Source organism: Acomys minous (assembly GCF_964271855.1).
Source record: "Acomys minous genome assembly, chromosome: 3".
NCBI classification, from domain to species: Eukaryota; Metazoa; Chordata; class Mammalia; order Rodentia; family Muridae; genus Acomys; species Acomys minous.
In genome coordinates this window covers 112,013,790-112,033,582 of record NC_140485.1, presented here as the reverse complement: position 1 = coordinate 112,033,582, position 19,793 = coordinate 112,013,790, and positions in this window count along the sequence as shown.

The window sequence follows — 19,793 nt, the reverse complement described above, 5'->3', positions numbered from 1 at the left end:
AGATTGGTTTTGCTGCTGCTGAGATTTTTTTTTTTTCTGTAAGGTAACTTTGAATTGAATTTTGCTCTCTATTATTTGGCATTCCACACAGGCTATTGTCAGTGTGTTGTATCTGTTTAGGGCCTCAACTTGAGAAAGAGATTGGAAGTTTCTTCAAATTGAAGAAAATAGAACTGCTAACTTCGATCTTTCTAGACAGCTGGCTACGTAAGCTTCTTCAATCTTCACAGTTGCGACTCTCAAACTATTTTCTAAACATTGTGTCTCCCTACACAAACTCCCCATCTGGAGACCTCCTAAGAGCACTTGACTCCTGTTTTATTTCCATAGGCATTTTGGGGTGGGGTGGCAAGAAGCATCTTGTATATTGTTGAAGTATATAAACAGGACTGAGACAGGGGCTCTTCTCTCAAGGATCACTTTCCTGTGTAAGTCTGTGTGTGGAAGACATCCCACAAAAGCAGAATTCCCCTCTCTAGCAACTTTTGCTGGCAAAAGAAATAAGAAGCATCAAACGTTGTGTCCCAAATTTATGAGTTTGTTTTAAAAATAGGCCTGAGGGTATAATACAGTGGCAGGCTACTTGCTTTGCCTGGAGTATCTGAAGCCTTTGGATTTAGTCTTCAGCAACACACACACACACACACACACACACACACACACACACACACACACATCCATACCCACACTCACACTCCTCACACACACTCACACTCCTCCATCCCCCACACTCAGATGCACACACACACACACACACACACACACACACACACACACAGACACACATACACCCATACCCACACGCACACACTCACCCACTCCCACACTCTCCCCACTTCTAAGTATTATAACTGAAATGATACTATAAGTCTGCCAGATGAAACAAGACACCTGGTTAAATGCGACTTTCAGATACAGAATACATAACTTTTGCTTTTAATTTTTACTTACTAAAACAAACAGCCCCCCAATAGAGTGTTGATTTGGGTTCAAGTTAAATTTTATTATTTGTGTAGGATCAGTGACATGAAAGAGTGGGGGCAAGGTTTAGAACCAGCCAATTATCGATTAAAATCTGACTGAAATAATGGGTTGTTTACCTACATTCCCTAGACGCAGTTGCTGTTTTTAGTATTTCTCATAACATTGGTTAAAGATCTTCAAGTGATTGGGAGTTCCTGTTGTTCCAGCTCCCTAGGAGGCTTGGGCAACATGATGAGATGCTATCTCAAGAATAAACAACAACCCAGATCTTTTCTGCTTTTTGTTTCTGGGATGCCTTGTTTTATTTTCATAGGTGTCTTCCAAACATCTATCTACTTATTCTGGTTACTATTATGTAGGTAACAATCTACGCTCAAACTGAAGTTGCTAAGCGTGTATGCATGCGTATGTGCATGTGTACTTCTTCTGCGTGTTGGTACCCTTGGTGGTGTGTTCTTTGTTAAGGCCACTGTTACTGTTTGAATCTAAACGCGTCTACCCAAGGCTTGCTGAAGGTTTGCCTGCCCCAAGATGGGCCTTTGAGCAGAGACGGGATCACAAGGGATGAAACTCCACTGATGAAGTCATAGCAGGGTGGACTATTAGGAAGTGGGCTTGTTGGACGGGCTGGGGTGTGTGTAACCTTGGAGGATTTATCTAGTCTCCCCACCATCTCTTTCTCTTCTTTCTGGCTACCATGAGGAGAGCATCTTCCTTTCACCAGCCAGAGAGCAACAAAGCAAGTTAATGGGAAGGACAGATCAAAAGTAACCCTTCTCTTTTAAATCAATTCCTTGGTGTCATATTTCATCACACCAAAGAAAACCGGTAAAACAGTCATTTGTGTGTCAGAGATGGATGGCCTGTGACTGAGAACCACAAGGAAGCTTCTCCACCTATGGGTCTGCCACCAGGGCTGGTTGACTACCCCTCTTCTCATGGCCTTGGCAAGTGACCACTTCAGGTTTCATAGGTGTTAAACTCAGAGTTCTTAAACTTCCTGCACTGTGCTGGCTTCCTTCTCCAAGAACGATAATGTAAAGAAAGAAAGAAAGAAAGAAAGAAAGAAAGAAAGAAAGAAAGAAAGAAAGAAATTTTTGCTTTTTAAAAACCTAGCTCAAAAAAACCAGATAATGATTTAGATTTTTCTAATAGTTCAAAGAAATTTCAGAACGACTAGAGACAGAGCAGCAACTCTCAGTGTGGAGTGTATTTATGTATCAACCACTGTCCTGATAATATTGACTAGAAAGATGATAGATACAAGTATGGAGGCCTTGTGCCAGGCGTGGTGGTGCATACCTTTAATCCCAGAACTCGGGAGGCAGAGGCAGGTGGGCTGCTGTGGGTTCAAAGCCAGCCTGGTGTACAAAGGGAGCCCAGGATATTCAAGGCTACACAGAGAAACCCTGTCTCAAAAAACCATATATATATATATGGATGCCTCAAAATACAGATATAAGAGGAAATCAAAGATTAAAAACTGAAAATATCTTCTGGGAATATCACTTTTAAAATATCCAGGAAGATGTTTCACAGTATAGATAGTTTTATGTTAAATACAATAAATCTATAAGAAAATTATTTATTTTCCAGTTGGAAAAGTAGACATGAGGAGCCCTTCCTCTTCACACTGCTGAACTGAATGGCTCCTGTCTACTGCAGGGACTACACATAATGGCTCCAGGCTTTGACTGGGTAGTATTCTTCTGGTCTCTCTTTCTTTCACTCAAGTATTTCTTCTTCTTTCAACAGAGTTTATATTTGGAAAGCTAAAAGATTTGGAATGATGTCTTTCCTACTGTCTTACCTGAGAGATTTCAAATACTACAGTGGTTTTGTAATGTGTTGATTTTGTGTGAAGGTGATTCTGGTTCTTAGCCTCCACCCAGTTTCAGGAATTTGCAAGTCAGTAGAACAATTCTATGGCACAGTCCCTTGCCTGCATGACCAGAATACTTTTGCACTCCTGAAATCTTCTTCACTTTTGTCTCAAACCCTCACTTAGTCCCATCTCACAGAGACTGCTTTTTTAAAAGATGCAAATTGTTTAAAGTTTTCCATTGTTTCCTAGAGAGAAATGGGGGCGGGGGAATGGAGAGTACGGGATGTGAACAAGGGCATAACGAGAGCGTAAAAACCACCAGGACTTGAAATGTTAAAATCCACAAAATATGCAAAATGCCTTGAGGCCGTATAATATCACCGTCTCACAGAAGGCAGGAAATTACTAAGAGAAATTTAAATGATGTGCTGGAGAATGTCAACTGCATTTGGAATGGAGCTCTGGATTTTTATAGGAATTGAATACACATTTCAGTCATTAAAATGAAATGCTCTGAAATTGTTTCAGATTGAACTTTACATAGGCCGAGGAAGAAATTACAATTAAATGTATCATGCCAAGTTTTTAATTTATAAAATGAGACATAGGGATCTCTGAAGAGGAAATAAAGTGCAAAGTTTCTCTCTAGAACCTTTTTTATTTCTAGAGTATTCACAATTTTGGACCACAATTATCTCCCCCATATCCACTCCATTAAATCACTGGGAGAATGGTGTGGGCAGGACCTTCAATCTTGGGAAGAGATATAGCTTCAAACAGATAGCTGTTACTGTGCTTGAGTTTGAAGATGTGAGCTCTCAGCTTCCTGTTCCTACTATTTATGTGGCTTGCTGCTATGCTTCTCCAACATGGTGGACGCTTATCACCCAGGAAACAAAGTTTTGGTGTGAGGTCTGGTGAAGAGTGTTTCTTCATGAACACTCAGCAACAAAATCTTAGTCTCCTTGTTGCTTCACCATGACCCCAAAGCTGGGGTCACCTGAGACTTTTTGCTTAGCATTTGTGTTCTCCTCAGGCAAATAGTTAGCAAATTTCTTCCTTAATTGAGTTCCTTTCTGTTTGTTTATTGTTTTATCTCTTTGACTCATTTTGTGGAGATAGCATCCTTGGCCTAGAATGAATTAATGTGCTTCACAGGAAAGGCCAATCAATATTAATTATTTTTCTGTTGCTTTGATGACCCATCATGACCAAAGACAACTTATAGAAGACCAAATTGATTTTTGGCTCACAGGTCTAGAAGGATGAGTTGATCATGGCTGGGAAGCATGGCTGCAAGTTATAGCGTGGTAACACGAGCAAGCGGCTGAGCCCCCACATCTTCAAACTCAACCACAAAGTAGAGAGGGTGAACTGAGAGTGACAGTGACACACTTCCTCTCCCCCAAGGCCACACTTCTCAAACCTCCCCCAAACTGTTCCACCAACTGGGACCAACCGTTCACATATTTGAGCCTCTCAGGAGATTTCTCTTTAGAAAAGGCAGAATGGGTTCTGAAGGGTATATTCAACATTTAATAGTGACTTGGCCTTCTGTGGCTCCATAAAATTAAAAAACAAAAACCAAAATCTTGTAGCCAACAAGGGAGGACCAGATAGATTCATTAGTTCTTTGCCTTGCAGATAGGAAAGGCATTGACTTAAGCAAACAGGGATAAGTCTATGAAGGCTACACGTTACCCAGGAAGCCTTGACTATTGTGACATGAATTCTTATGTCCTTTACTTCCTTCCATATCCAATCTTAAATATTTCTTTCCAACTTCTCAGACAGCTTTTGTTCTTCCACTTTAATTTCCTAAAAATCTTACCCTTGAGTTTCTCCAGACACCGTTCTTAAACTTTTTTTTTTCTCCCCACAAGGTAACACACAATAATTTGGGATCTTTCTTCAACTAAATGATTCTTTCAAATTCTCGGCTAGTGTGGCCCCTTTACAACTGTGATGTTATAGTCTGAGTTCCCAGACTGTGGTACTTCTGAAGGGACTCTGTCCCTTTCCCTGCCATGCTTACCTCTTCGAGGCCCTTTACTCTCATTTATCACCGCTGCACTCTGGCAGGGAGAATGAGAAAAATAGATTAAGAGGAATTTAACAGCACAGCAACTTGTACGGTGTAGTAAATCAAGAATGTAGTTGGTTTAGCAACTCTGAAATACAGTCAGGACCACTTCCCTTTCTTCATAAACTTTTCCTTTTTTTTTGCTGCATGCGTGTGTTGTATGTGAATATGTGTATGCTTGTGTGTGGGAAGGGCAGGTGAACGTACACATGTGTGGACCATGCATTTGGAGGCCTAAGCTGATGTTTAGGGTCATCTTGATTACTTCTTACCTTATTTCCTGAGACAGAGTCTCTCAAACTGAGGCAGCGTATCTCAGTTCAACCCCAGCTAGCCATTTCCACTAGTCTGAACTGTTGCTGATTCCAAAGCTCCCATTCTCTGTTTTCTGAGCATCACTGGAGTTAGAGATGGCTGCTCTGCCCACTCAGCATTTGCACTGGTGCTGGGCTTGGAACTCCAGTGCTGATGCTCCTGTGGCAGATGGTTTCCCCTATCTCACTTAGTTCCCTGCCTGTATTCTCTTCATACAATGTATGTTTCCATCCTGGATTTTTGGTTCTCCTGTTCCTGTCACTCCACACCCTCTAGGTACCCCCTCCTGAGTATGCTTTTTGACTTCCACAATTCACCCTTAAATTTTACTCTACTGTCCTCCCCACTCTTTTCTTACATCTTCCTTTTTTCAGTCAAGCTTCCTTTTTTCTGTCTAGTTTCCTGGCCTGAGCTCATATTTACTTCTGTCAGGGATGCATATATTTAACAGAAAGAGGTTATAGAACGTTATAAGTAGCAGACCTTGATATGTCATTGGTCACAGAAGTTTGTATTTTGTTCTGCATCTTTTTTGTTGTTTCCTAACATCTTCTTGCTTTTCTGGGATGCTATCACGGCTTACCTTGCTACTTGTGACTCCTGAGCTTCCACTGAGCTGTAGCCATTTCCCAACACCTGCCTTGCTTTGTAAGACCTTGACAATTTTGAGGCATACTGGTAAGTGACCTTACTGAGTTCTCAACTTATCTTATAGCTGGACATGTGAAATCCTGGGGCGGTGGTAACTCCAGTCAGGGAGTGTGATTTGCATGACATGATATGAAGAGAACATGTTGCCAACACTAGATCTGGTTGACATTGCATGAAAGGGAAGCAAGCAATGCCAGTGCTCTGAGCAATGCTAGTCAGGCAGGGGCTTTGACTTTGATTAGCTCTTCCTCTTGTTTTCCTGACTACTGTCCTCTCTGCCTTTGCTCCTTTCCCTGGGCCCTTGTTTCTATTTTTTGAGGTTTTTTTTTCCTATTTCAGTGAGAGTGATTTGTGTTGGTGGTTGGTGACTTTCTGCACTTAGAAGTTCAAGAGACCAAGAGTGTCTTTTAATTTTGGATTTCTTTTTCTCAATACAATCATAAAAAGTTTTCTAGTCTCCTGTGCATTATCTTACAATAAATCTTATTAGACAACTGTATACCCACATGTCTCTCAAAATAAACCTTTCTTCTTGTGGTGCACCAGCGAGATTGCCAAGCCCTTAGTTAGAGTGGAGCTCCGTCTAATTGGAGGGATCTCTCACAGCATGAGACTTAAGTCTTTAAACTGGTCATGGTTGTCCAAGCTTGCAACCTTAGCATTAAGCACTCAGGGATGGGGGCAAGAGGATCAGAAGTTCAAGGTGACCTTCAGTTATGTAGCAACCTGGGCTACCAATGCCCTTCTCACATGGGAAAGAAAAGAAACCTGGGATGACAATATGGATTCATGCTGTTACCTACATCAGACTGAGGAATTTGTTTAAACTTTTAAGGACTCCTTCATTATGACGTAGGAAAGGTAAAGTAAATTATCAGGAAGCAAAGTTGGAATTTGTGTGAGTGTATGTGTGGGGTGGCAGGTGGAGCACACTCTCGAGTGCGCGCTCGTGTGTGTGTGTGTGGTGTGTACACACCAAAGCATTCATGTGGAGGTCAGAGGTCCTAGGGATTAAACTCAAGTCTGCAACCAACATGTTGCGCCATCTTGCTGGTCCCACATAAATTTTAATATTATTATCATTAGTATTATTATTAGACAACAGAACACCCAGAAGTGTACTGGGACTTATACTACTGTGGATCTTAAGGCATAGGGATTGAAGGCAAGAAGGTGCTGTGAAAGAAAATAAGACGTTCTCCAGAACACGAATGTAGGTTGCTCAAAAAAAGAACCTCACTTCATTGTCTTTGCAAAAAAAACTGTATGGGCCATTTTAGTTGTTTGTGAGTTATTATCTTCAAAAGGATGAGGAATCAAATGAGATGACAGGGTGGTTCCCTCAGGGCTTCTGCCAGCGTTACAATGAAAAAAGGTAATCCCAAATCTCACCGATTCAGGAGAAATCTTTAAGCAAAAAGTTCACTATCTCCTTTGGGATTCCCAGAAAAGGTCCCTATCCAAGGACGTATACACCCCAGGATTAAGCCTGGCCCATCGCTACTGTAATGTAAAATGTTGGTATGGATAGGCTAGAGTAATATTCTGTGTAGCTGACGTCATAGCCTATGTGAACTGGGTAGAGGAGTTCTTCTCAGTCGGTGCGAGGCTTCAGCCGGTGTCAAAGGGAAAGATTCTTCTCTTTTCTCATCTCCTGCATGCCTCCCTGCCTTGCCACCCTGCTAATTTGGGCTGGGTAGTTCCTTATGATAATCCCATAGTCACATTTGGAATTTGCTCGGTTGCCTGGGCATTTTCTTTCTTTGGAAGTTTCTCTATCTTTTTATAAGTTTTTTTTAAAAAGTTGTTTGTGTTTTAACAAGTTATTTAAATTCCATTTAAAAACTTGGCCTTTTGTTGCTGTTTATCTTAGCTAGGGTTACTATTGCTGTGATGAAACAACATGGGGCGACACTTGGGGAGAAAAGTGTTTGTTTGGCTTACATGCCCTAAATCCCAGTCCTGTGAGGGAAGAAGTCAAGGTAGGAATTTAAATCCAGGCAGGAGCTGATGCAGAGGCCCTGGGTGGTGCTGCTTACTGGCCTGCGCTCCATAACCTGTTCAGTCTGCTCTCTTATAGAAGCCAGGACCAGCAGCCCAGGGATGGCCCCGCCCACATTGGCTGTATAATAGATAGCATCTGTTGTGGAGATAGTTTCTCAGTCTGAGGTTCCCTCTGTTGAGATGGCCCCGGTTTGTGTCAGGTTGACATAAAACCAGCCAGCCCTGTTCTTGTTTCATCTTAGTTTTTCTCTATTTGCTCACTTTAGTGTGGGAAGCTGGAGGAAGCAAAGTGGCCGTCTTAGCATTTCCTGGGCACCTCTTTAGATACATTGTTCTTATCAGTTACGGTTGACAATTCCCATGTCCAGCTTCAACCTCTCTGCTCCTTTGTCTTCTAGGATTCTTTCCCTCCGGGCCCCCAAGTTTCACTGCAGCCACTCAATGTGCCTTAACCGTCTCCTGAGCTTTTTCTTCTTTGAGGCTTTGATGACTGGCCTCCATAGGTTCTTCTAGCTTCCTCCTCACCAGAAAACCAGTGTTTTGAATATTCACTACCAGGTTCCACTTTGTGGTGCCATAGGCAGTGTCAGGAATCTATCGTTTCATAAACATGTGGATCAAAGTTGATGTTTGTTCTCTCTCATGGTTTCTGTGTGCATGTGTGTATGTACATGTGTGTGTGCACACGTGCGTGCATGCGTGCGTGCGTGTGTGTGTGTGTGTGTGTGTGTGTGTGTGTTCCTTTAAGAAGGATGTGACTGTGTACTCCTGGCTCAGAATCTTATACAGTTACAATAAGACAGGGGTTGCAGTGGGAGCAGCCAAGAACTTCATGCTGCTCTTTTGATTTTGTCCTAGCACTTCTCCATTGCTCTTTCTTTGTGGGTTACTGTGGGCTTTCCTCATCATGTGTTGGCCTCAGAGATGTACCCCTCAACCTGCTGATCAGGGATCAAACATAATCATGTAAGAAAGCAAAAAAGAAAGCTGCTTGCCTGTATCACTAAGCTTCACAATTTGTTAAACCTGATGTCTCTTACATTTGATGAATTTTTAATGAATCACAATCTCATAGAGATTCAAGGTCAAGATCATCCTGATTTACCTCTTAAAGGAGGAAGGAAAAGGTATAATGGTCAATTTGATTTTGCATATTTTTAATTAACCTAAAAAGCTTGTGCCTTTTGCATATAAAGATAAGAGAATGGCACTATTGCAAAGACCATGCTAGGTCTTTCTGGAAGAGAGTCTTTGTGCAACAAGGAATAAGAGATACAGATAATTACTGTAATGGCAAATATGTTTAATATAAAATTGGGCACTTTAAGTGTACACTTTAAAAGAACAAAAGCAGAATATGCAACCACTCTGACTCTTAAACAGAGATACTTACGTTTAAGGCAAAACCAGGTGCTGGAAGACCTGAACCCATGATACATGCTAAGAAAGAAACCACTGTCCCCAAAGGGGTCCCATGTTAAGAAAGAAGGGAGGTATGGGGCTGGTGACATACCAGCACCACAGAGTTGGAAGATGCTTGTTGCAGAGATCAAGGGTTGGTGAGAAACCCTGCTGTGGGTAGCCACATAGCTTCCCTATGCATGAAAACCATAGACTGCACTCACCACAGCCTATTTCCACAGTGACAAGTGCAAGCACAGGCTAAAGCAGAAGAGAGAGAAGCATGTTCGAACCTCTCAGCTCTTTCTTAGAGCAAAGACTAAGCATTCAAATGCACAGAAAACAGCCTTATTCCTGCATGAGGAATTTATCTCTAATAAAGTTATTGGTGATATAGGGATCAGCTGGGGAAAAAAATAGGGCTTAAAAAAATCTAGTTCTGAGAACCTATCATACCAGCTACTTAGGAATGAACAGTGCACTGTTTGAAAGGTGGAGAAAATGGTCAGTGGACTCACAGTTTGGTTTGATATATTCTGAGCAGCAGTGTTCATTAGCATGCAGTTATATTACAGTCCTGACGCCAAGTAACTCAGACATTAAAACAGATAAGCACAGTGACAATCCTGGTTTCATTCTAATGTTATTATAACTCTTTGCTATCAGGAGAGTCAAGCTGTTTGCCTTTCTTTCTGTAAGAAATTGTCATCTGATAGGCAAAACTTCAAGAATAATTAAAGACATAGGATACATATACTCTCTTGGGAAATCAATCTTTTGCAAATGCATTTAAATGAATATAGTATTCTTTCCTCTAATAGTACTTATCCAGGTGTAAACATGTATTTTAAATTTTGTTATGCCATCCAATGATGCCTCTAAAAATAAATTACAGTGTTAAAGTAACAGAGGGGGGATGATGGATACGAAAGAAAGAAATATTAGGAACACTTCCTATGTGTCTTCTGCTGTCTCATGCATACTTGAAGTATGCCAACTAAATCTCAAAACATGTCCTGTTACCTGAGACTTCAGTAAAGTGTCTCCATAAATGTTTAATTCGTGCGTATCTCTTATTCAGGATGCCAGGAACGGAAAGATCTGCTTTTGGCAGGGGTTAGGTTTGGTAAATGCCACAGGTTAGCTCACCAGGTGCTATGCGACATTTGCGTAAATTAGGGAAAGGGGAGGTTGGCAGTTGCCCAGAAATATTGGCTGTTCTCTTGAGGAAATAAGACTTTGACACTTGGATTAGGGCACAAATGAATGTCAGTTCATCAGTTCATGTCACCTCCTCCTCCTCCACAAAAACACTGGGTGATTGTTTTTGCCGTATTAGTATCCTGCTTTGAATATTCTCAGGAACAAAGTGTTGTGTTTAGAGTTGGAGACAGGGCAGTAGAATAGTTTTGGGGAAATAATGTAGAAATTGAAATTTCATTAATCCAGCTCACATTAGATTTCTCTAGTATGGGGACACCATGGGTATCATTTGGGTACCTTATCTGCTTAAACTCCGCAACACCCAGGGAGAGATGGATGCCAAGCATTGTAGCTTTCTCAAAGATGAGAAAGATGGATTTCCTTTTCCTTCCTTTACAGAGGAGTTGAGCAAACTTGAGCTGTGATTACATGAAGAGAAGACAAGACAAAAAAACATGTTCAGAGGGCTTTCATGCGTGGCTGTAATTTTTCCTTGATCCCAAGTGGCATGCTTGTTGTTGTTGTTTTGAGACAGGGTCTCCTTATGTAGCTCTGGCTGCTCTGGAACTCATTAAGTAGAGTAGGCTGGCCTTGAACTCAGAGATCGACATGCCTCTGCCTCTGTCTTAGTATTCTGCTGGGAAGAGACACCATAACCATGGCAACTCTTTCAAAGGAAAACACTTAATTGGGGCTCTCTCACAGTTCAGAGGTTGATCCCGTTATTGTCATGGCAGGAAGCTTGTCCTTTGTAGATAAAGACAGATCACCATCCTCACTGGCATGGGGGCATGTCTAAGAAGGTAATTAAGTGAGCGCAGCAATCGTGGTTTAGATGTCGATACGTGTTAAAGGTTGCTCTCCTAGATGCACTGTCCCTGTCAGGAGAAGATGTGGACCTTGGGAGTTGGGCCCTAGGTAACTGTAACTATGGCTTCGAAGGGGATTATGAACCTCATCCCATCCTCTTTTTCCTGGCTGGTGGAGTGCCGGTTTTCTCTGCCATGCATTTCACCACCATTGCTACGTCACCTCCATCAAAGGACCCTGGCAATGGATCTACCATCTCTTATCTTGAAACCTCCAGGACAATGACCGTTTTTCTTCCAATTATAGAAGACATTTGTGGTGATAGAAGCTGATGAATAGACATGGCTTCCAAAGTTAGCCTAGCCATTCATAATCCTCAAACACCATGACCCCTGAGAAGGGATATAATGAGAGTGACTTTGTCAGTGTTGAGTCAGATATAAGCTGATTCATGCTACCATAAGTAAAAGAGAGATGTTTGTTTGAAACCTGTTATGATGTATCACAAGATTCATGTAAATGTTTTACCACCAGGCTGTTAGAAGAATGATATCAGAAAAAAAAATATGAAAAACAATAGTTTATCTTTTGTTCTTCAAAACCTGTGCCTTTATTGCTATTTAATTCCAAACTTTCTATTTGAGTTTAGATGTTTTAACCTGCCCATCCACTCACTGGCTTCTCCCTTGTGCTGTGACCAAAGGCCATCTGAAAAAAATTGCCTTGCTGATGAATTGCACGAAGTCATTGGCTGCAAGCAACAGAAACTGAATTTAGCATTTGAATTCTAATGCTAAATTTCTGGCTACATGTCTCTGGTGGTCCAACTTGTTTCGTGTGGGGTCTCTTTTTAACTATAGTCTGCAAAATGATCAAATGATGTGTGTTGTGATCCCGAAGCACTCCTCCTCTGGTTATTCCAAGCGAAAGAGCATAATCACAAGTTAAGTTGACCAGATAGAATACTTGAACAGCAGTTCTCCCAAAAAACTATGACAGGAAATCACTTATAACTACTGATTTGGGAATTTTGTGAAAGACAAGGTGCCCATACATTCAAGATGTTAATGCCTGCTTCCTATCTTGGGCTGATGAGTTCTGCAAACAGTATTCTTAGTTTTGGCACGAGCTATCCAAAGGATTTTTAATTATGCAAAGTTTGACACCCAAACCACTGACTCACAATATTTCTCGAGGATTGACTACCTCTTCACTTTGGCCTGTAGGACACAGACTTGGGGCTTGCCTGTTCTATAGTTTGCGAGCTTTGTGGTTCATTTTGAGAGTCAGCAGTACATCAGTTTGTTCTGTGGGCTTTATTTTCTCTGGAACAATAACTCTTTTATATGTTTTGTTTTCTTGTGTTTGTCCATTTCCATTTCCTAGGCTTTGTAGACTAGATTTCAGCACAAACGCTCCTGTGGAATAAAATTCTTAATTCTCTTCTTGACCATGGAATTAGTTTCTTATCCACAGACCCGAGGTTAGATGATTTAACCTGTCCATCTACTCACTGGCTTCTATCTTGTGCTGTGACTGAAGGCCGTCTGAAACAATTGCCTGCTGATGTATGATTTGACGCCATTGTATGCAAGCCACAGAAACTGACTCTGGCTAAAGCAGAAAGAAAATGTATGTTATAGACATCGAAGATTGACTGGCTTTTGCTCAAATGTGGAAACATCAGATTTAGAGTATAACTTCACAGCAGGAGGTAATTCACTGTCTTGTCTGAGCATTTCAAGAAATTTCTTTTCTCTCCTTTTCATCCATCATTTCTCAGGGAGAGAATATGGGTTTAGCCTTGGTCATGTGGTTCCCTCTTGAGCCAGGAAAACGGGCTCTGTGTTAACCATCTGAGTGGAGCCTGTTACAGGAAGGCATCGTTAATCTTGTTCTTCTTGCCGTAAGCAATATCTTCCTGCCACAAGAATAAGAACTTTAGACAGTATAGGACCTGGTAATGAACAGTGATAAAGACTGGATGAATTTATTATGTATTTTCAATTGTAATATATTACTTTTATTGACAAAAACTGTGCTGGCTTTGCAGTAAGTAAGAATAATTGTTTATCCATTCTTCATCACTGTCCCCCACCATGTCTTGTTGGAAGATGTTTCTGTGTCCTGTGTATTAAAATGCTGATTTCTGTACCAGGAGATCTGGTTGCAGTCCAGATGTTGGTGTTGTTATTATTGTGAAGCATCTCCTGTCTCAATGTTTTGTCAACATTGTTCTCCATCAGCTTCTGATTGGTTAGATAAAGAGCTGAACAGCCAGTAGCTGGGCAGGATAGGATAAGGTGGGACTTATGAGCCCAGGCGCAAGGTCTCAGGTGAAGGTGAGAGGAGAGGAATTGCCAGGCAGACATGGATGAAGAAGCCGGTGCCAGGGCAAGACTAAGAAAGGCAGGTAACAGGACATGTGGCTGGGACATAGGCCAGGCATGAAATATCAGGTTAGAATAATGTGTCCCACCATAGAGCCTTAAGCTAATAATAAATATAAAGGTCTCTGTGTTATTCAGAGCAAGGGCAGGTATAGAAAAAAAAAACTTGTATTTTACAATGTCCCACATTGTTTAAGACACCAAGTTCTTGTTCTCATAGATATTTCTATCTGTTATTTATTAGGAATTTTTGCCTTTTAGATATTGGAAAGAAGTTTGCCCATTTTTCTTCTATACATATTCCTTCCTTGAGACATTTCCTTTCAGGAAGAGTGGCATAAAGTGCAGTGCCATATCTTATTGCCTCTTTCTTTCCTCACCCTCACAGCTTTAGCAGGGCACTTTACCTTCCTGGTCCAAGGCTTGAAAATCTGACTTGTGATAGAGGATGTGCAGCTTCTAAGACTAGCCTGGTACTGCAGCTCCTTCAGCTGTCCATCCCAATGTCTAGACTTTAGAGATGGTGCTTTGAAGGCTTGGATTTTAGTTCATGATCCACGGTATGGTCTTTAGTCCAACGGTACAACCAGACAATAAAATAGTACCAAAAGGTCATCTTCATTTTGTTTTCAGTTGTTTGTTTCTAAAGGAGAGTTGTATTGTAGCTCTTGCAACACCTTAACAGAAGCTTAAAAGGAGTAAGATATGGTCTTCCAAAGCAAATGTCCTAACGATATGGCTAAGAAGACCAAACGTCATGGGCTCTTAAATGAAATTTCAAGAGATGGGGATCACCATGTGAACTGAGGTAGTGCCTCAGATTCATTTGTAACATATAAAGATACACATATGGAATATTGTACCTGAGATTTTATTAGTATTTATTATTTATTTTTTCAACAAAATAGACCTTCAAAAATCATATGTAATTTCTCTGCTATGGAAAGCAGAGGACATAGAAAATGAGGAACACAGTGGAGGCTGGTGTTCGGGTGCTGTCTTAGACAAGGTTTCATTGCTGTGAAGAGTCACAACGGCCAAGGCAACTCTTCTAAAGAAAAACATTTAGCTGGGTCTGGCTTACAGTTAGTCCATTATCATCATGATGGGAAGCATGGCAGCACGCAGGAAAGCATGATGCCGGAGAAGGAGCTGAGAGTTCTACATCCTGATCCACAGGCAGCAAGGAGAGACTGTGTGCCACATTGAGTGTAGCTTGAGCATATATAACCTCACAGCCCAATGTCCCGGCCCGCAGGGTCTTCAATGGGTCCCTGTGGAGGGGGCGAACAAGTGGGGGGACAGGAGACACAAAAAAATGAGGGCAAGTCTGGATTCTGATCAAGGCCCGTTTATTGAAAAATTTTCACAGAGTTTTTATAAGGCAAGGGGCAGGGAAGTATATTGCTATGGCAACCCAGCTGCAGGCTATCTCAAGATGCGAGGAATTCTAAACAGGTCACAACGTTCTGCCACACCGAATATTTTGCTATCTTTATCTAATCTAACTGCCAAACTACAACAGGGTGGCTCCGTCTAAATCTTATCTTTAGTCTAACTGCCAAACCACGACAGGGTCAGCTGGTTTCTGGTAAATGTCAGACTACTGGAGAAATAGGAACCTAGGCTCTGACAAGATGGCTGAACATTGGCCATATGGCCTGTCCCCAACGGCCCAACCCCACAGTGACACCCTTCCTCCAACAAGACCATACCTACTCCAGTAAGGCTACATCTCCAAGTAGGACCATTCACCATGACCAAATATTCAAGCCCATGAGTCTAGAGGGCTATTCCTACCCAAACCACCACAAGGATCTTTGGAAGTTCCTTTTCTCCCTCTGCTAGTTGAAATTATATATGCATGAGGGAGTCACCACCCAAAGTTTATAAAGTGACAAGAAAAAGAAATCGAAGTTTTTCTTAGGGTCTTTACAAAGATACCTTTGGGTAGTCACACAAGTCTTGGTCTCTAGCATTCCTTCTTGCCTTTTTTGTACGGGCCTGAAAGCAATGCCTTTTCCAGGTCAAGTGGATGGAAGCACACAGCTGTTGATTGCCACTAGCAATCAATACTGATATATAGAACACAGGATTGAGCTATAAAAATCTTACCTCACAGAAAAGCACTAATTGTTTTTTTTGTTATGGTCAATATTTACCTCAGATGCAAATTAAACAGTGCCTAGGATTTAAAACTAGAATTTACACTTTTATTTCCTCTGGGATCTCTCTCCATGAGACAGCTCCCCCAGCCTTGGCCCGTGGCTTTTCTTGGTCATAGTTTGCTCTGCCATCTTGAGCAGAAAGTATGGAGAGTGAAGCAGAGCGCTGCGTGGCTCCGTTTCAGAAGAGCCCACTAAACACAGCAAGCATGTGAATACTATCCAGTTGCTTTAAAAAATATTTCTTAGCATAGTGTTATGAGACATGGAACATATGCCCTGAAATTGGACACAGATCCTCCCCTATAAGGGGTGTGTTCCAGAAATAGAGGGAAAAAATACACAAAATTCACATAAGATGTATTTGCAGCACAGGGCTTCTGAGAGAGACTTGGACAGCTTGAAGACCAGAAAAGCCTTCATAGAGAGAAAAGATTAACGATTCTTCTTTCTTTCTTTCTTTCTTTTCTTTTCTTTTCTTTTCTTTCTTTCAGACCTCACTACATAGCACTGTCTGTATTGATAGTTACTATGTAGAACAGACCAACTTTCAGCTTACAACAATCCTCCTGCCTCTGACTCCCAACTGCTAGGATTATAGACGGACATTTTAGTAAAGAGCATTGTCTTTTTTTCCTAAGCAAAACGTTTCTATTTGTTATTTCCCAACTTTGAATATACATGCAATGTACTTTGGTCACCTCCTCCTGCCCTGTTATCTTCCTTCCCCTGATCTCTTCTTATTCCCAGCAAATCCTCCTGCTACTTTGATGTCGCTATTATTTTGTGAGAGTGCGCACTGCATTTAAGAAGGATTGTTCGCATACGTTATTTACTTAAACAAAGGTAACTTCCTTCTGGATTCCTTTTGCCCCTTCAATCATGAACTACCTATGAAGGGGTAGGGTCTCATGAGCCTCTCACCCATCCCTGATGGAATGTCAGTGGATCCAATCACCAGCAGGTCTGGTACAGGTTGCCATGGTTACTCTGAGTTCATAGATAGGAGAGCTGCCTCATATCCACAGAAAAGTGTTTCTCAAAGCTCTTTCCCATCTTCTGTTCTTCCACTTTCTCCTATACTCTCTTCTACAGTGTTTCTTGAGCCTTGGAGGGGTGGGATTTGTCATAAATGAATCTAGGAGACATCTTACCCTCAACAGAGTGTTGACTTCCTCCTCCCTGGGGAACCATGGGATATTCTTTTCTTTATCCTAGTGTGCCTACCTTTATTTTTTTTTTTTCTGTGCTGCAGTTTTGTGCATGCCATCACAGTCTCTGTCAGTTCATATATGCACCAGCCCTTTTGTGTCTGGAAAAATCCTATTTCTTTGGAACTGTCACAACTTTTAGCTCTTACAGCCTTTCCATCTCTTCTTCCAAGTAGATCTCTGAGAACAAAATATTCTTTTTAGGTCTGAGTGTTCCACTCTGTTATGAAATAATTTTTACAACAGAACAAAATTATTAACTTGGAATTTATTTTTGTTTTTAAGAGAGTACCTGAGGTCTTATGGGCCACAGGTTGGCTTCAAACTTGCAGCGTAGAAGATGATGATCTGAACTCCTGCTCTTTCTGCCACTACTTTCTATGTGCTATGATTACAAGTACTGTACAAAGATGAATTTATAATCTAAAACTCACGCATCCCTTCTGTATCACAGAAAAGTTAATTAATACTCTCACTGCCAAATGATTGATTCAGAACTTGTAAATGGGATGATGGGTAAAGGTAGCTCAGGATAAAATTAACACCGCGACAAAAGCAAATCCTATGTTAGAAGTATACAACCCTGTTTGGGGAAGAGAGGGGAGAAATGTGTGGTTTTACAGTGATTCAGAATAGTAGTGAAATTGGAAAGGCAAAGACAAAAAGAAGTCTAACAAGCATTGTGCTTTTGTTTTTAAAACAGTTTACGACAAAAGTGGTCATGACTGGCTTAACTTTTCCAAACCTGGAAATGCATTTGAACAAACAAGTAGATGAGTGGGGGTGGGGGATGGGTGTAGGCTTCTCACAGCTGTCTTAGATAGGGTCTTACTGTTGTGAAGAGAAACTGTGACCATGGCAACTCTTATAAAGGAAAACATTTAACTGGGGTGGGGCTGCCTTACAGTTTCAGAGGGCTAGTCCATTGTCATCACGGCAGGAAATATGGCGGTGTGAAGAAAGCTCTGGGTGTTCCATATACGTGTGTTAGTGAGCACTGTTAATAGTTTTTCATAACAGAACATGGTGCTGGAGAAGGAGCGGAGAGTTCTACACCTCTATCCACAGACAGCAGTAAAAGCCTGTCCCACTAGATGTGGGTTTAGCATATATAAGACCTCAAAGCCTGCCTCCACAGTGATAAACGTCCTTCAATAAGGCCACAGCGTCTGATTGTCTACTCCCTATGGACCTATAGGGGCCAATTACACTCAGACTGCCACAGGCATGAAACAAGCAAAATTAGAAATTTAGAACGAAAATAAAGTATTGTATTAAGGCTGAAGTCATTAGAATGAAATTGTGTTTAGATTATAATATGGATACAGATGGGTATGTATAGAAATATTTATAGATATGTGCATATATAATGGCAAAAATTGAAAAAAGTCTGAGCTATAAAAATCAAAAGTAGAATTGAGTCTATCGCAAAATATGAAATAAATATCCACAAATATATGCTAATGTAAGCACATGAGTGAATAACCAAGTAGTACAGGAGGTGACATAAATCTCCCATGCTGAAAATCTGCAAATTATGTATGTACTGATGTCTGATGATTACTTTCCACTGAGATGATGTGGAGAGGGGATGTGGAGAAACCTGAAAATTATTACTCATCCTGGTGAAATTTGTCTACTTTTTACAACTGTTAAAATGTTAGAAGGGGCTGGCTCCTTAACCTGACTCAGTGGTTAAGAGAGCTGGCCGCTCTTCTAAAGATTCTAAAGGTTCCATTTCTAGTACTCACACAGTGGCTCACAGCTATCTGTAACTCCTGTTCCAGGGGCTTCATCACCCTCTTCCAGGCTCAGTGGGTACCAGGCACATGAGTGGTTCACAAATATACATGCAAGCAAAACACCTATACACGTAAAACACATACACTCTGCAAGCCAAAAAGTGCAAGAGACCTAGGAATGGGCTCAGTGGGCAAGGCACTTTTCATTTAAGTGTGAGGACTTGAGTTGGAATCCTTAGAACCCAAACATCAGCCAGGCCCAGCAGGCAGTCTGGAATCCTAGTGTCCCCACACTGAGGTTTAAAGTTAGGACAAGAAAAACCATGGAAGCTCATAGGCCAGCTGTACACGTGCAATGGCAAACAAGAAAGAGTGACACCTGAGGTTGTCCCCTGACCTCTGCACTTGAACTACGGCATGTATCCTCTCCACCTCGAAATATACATTAATTCAATCTACCCCCTCCCTCCCTTCCCCCTCTCTTTCTCTCTGACAGATAAGTTCTAAAGGAAAGAGGTTTCTTACCTCATAAATTCTAGAGCACCAAGATTGTGTTGCTGACCTCTGTTCAGGTTTGGCGAAGTTTTCAGGACAGTGGTTAGCAAATGCACAGTAGAAAATGTAATCTGAAGACATGGGACCCCAGAGAGCTGGGACAACCCACCCTGGCTCTTTTCATAATAACTTTCTCACAAAGATACCATAAAACCACCTTCATCAAACTCTCTGGAGATCAGCATGCCCAGATTTCCTTCACAGCATCACACCATGAAGATTCCATGTCTGTTCTTACCAGCATCCAGGGGACAAAGCTTGTAGTACGTGGAACCTTGGAAGCCACACTCAAACATCATCTGTTCCAAAGAAGTCAATCATTGAAGTTAACACTATCAACATGTAAGCCATGTTGGTTGTGACACGACCACTCAGTTTAAGGAAGGGCAAAGAATCTCAGCTCTAGGGTCTTCCTTCCTGAAACTGTCATAGTTAGAGTTTTATTGCTATGAGG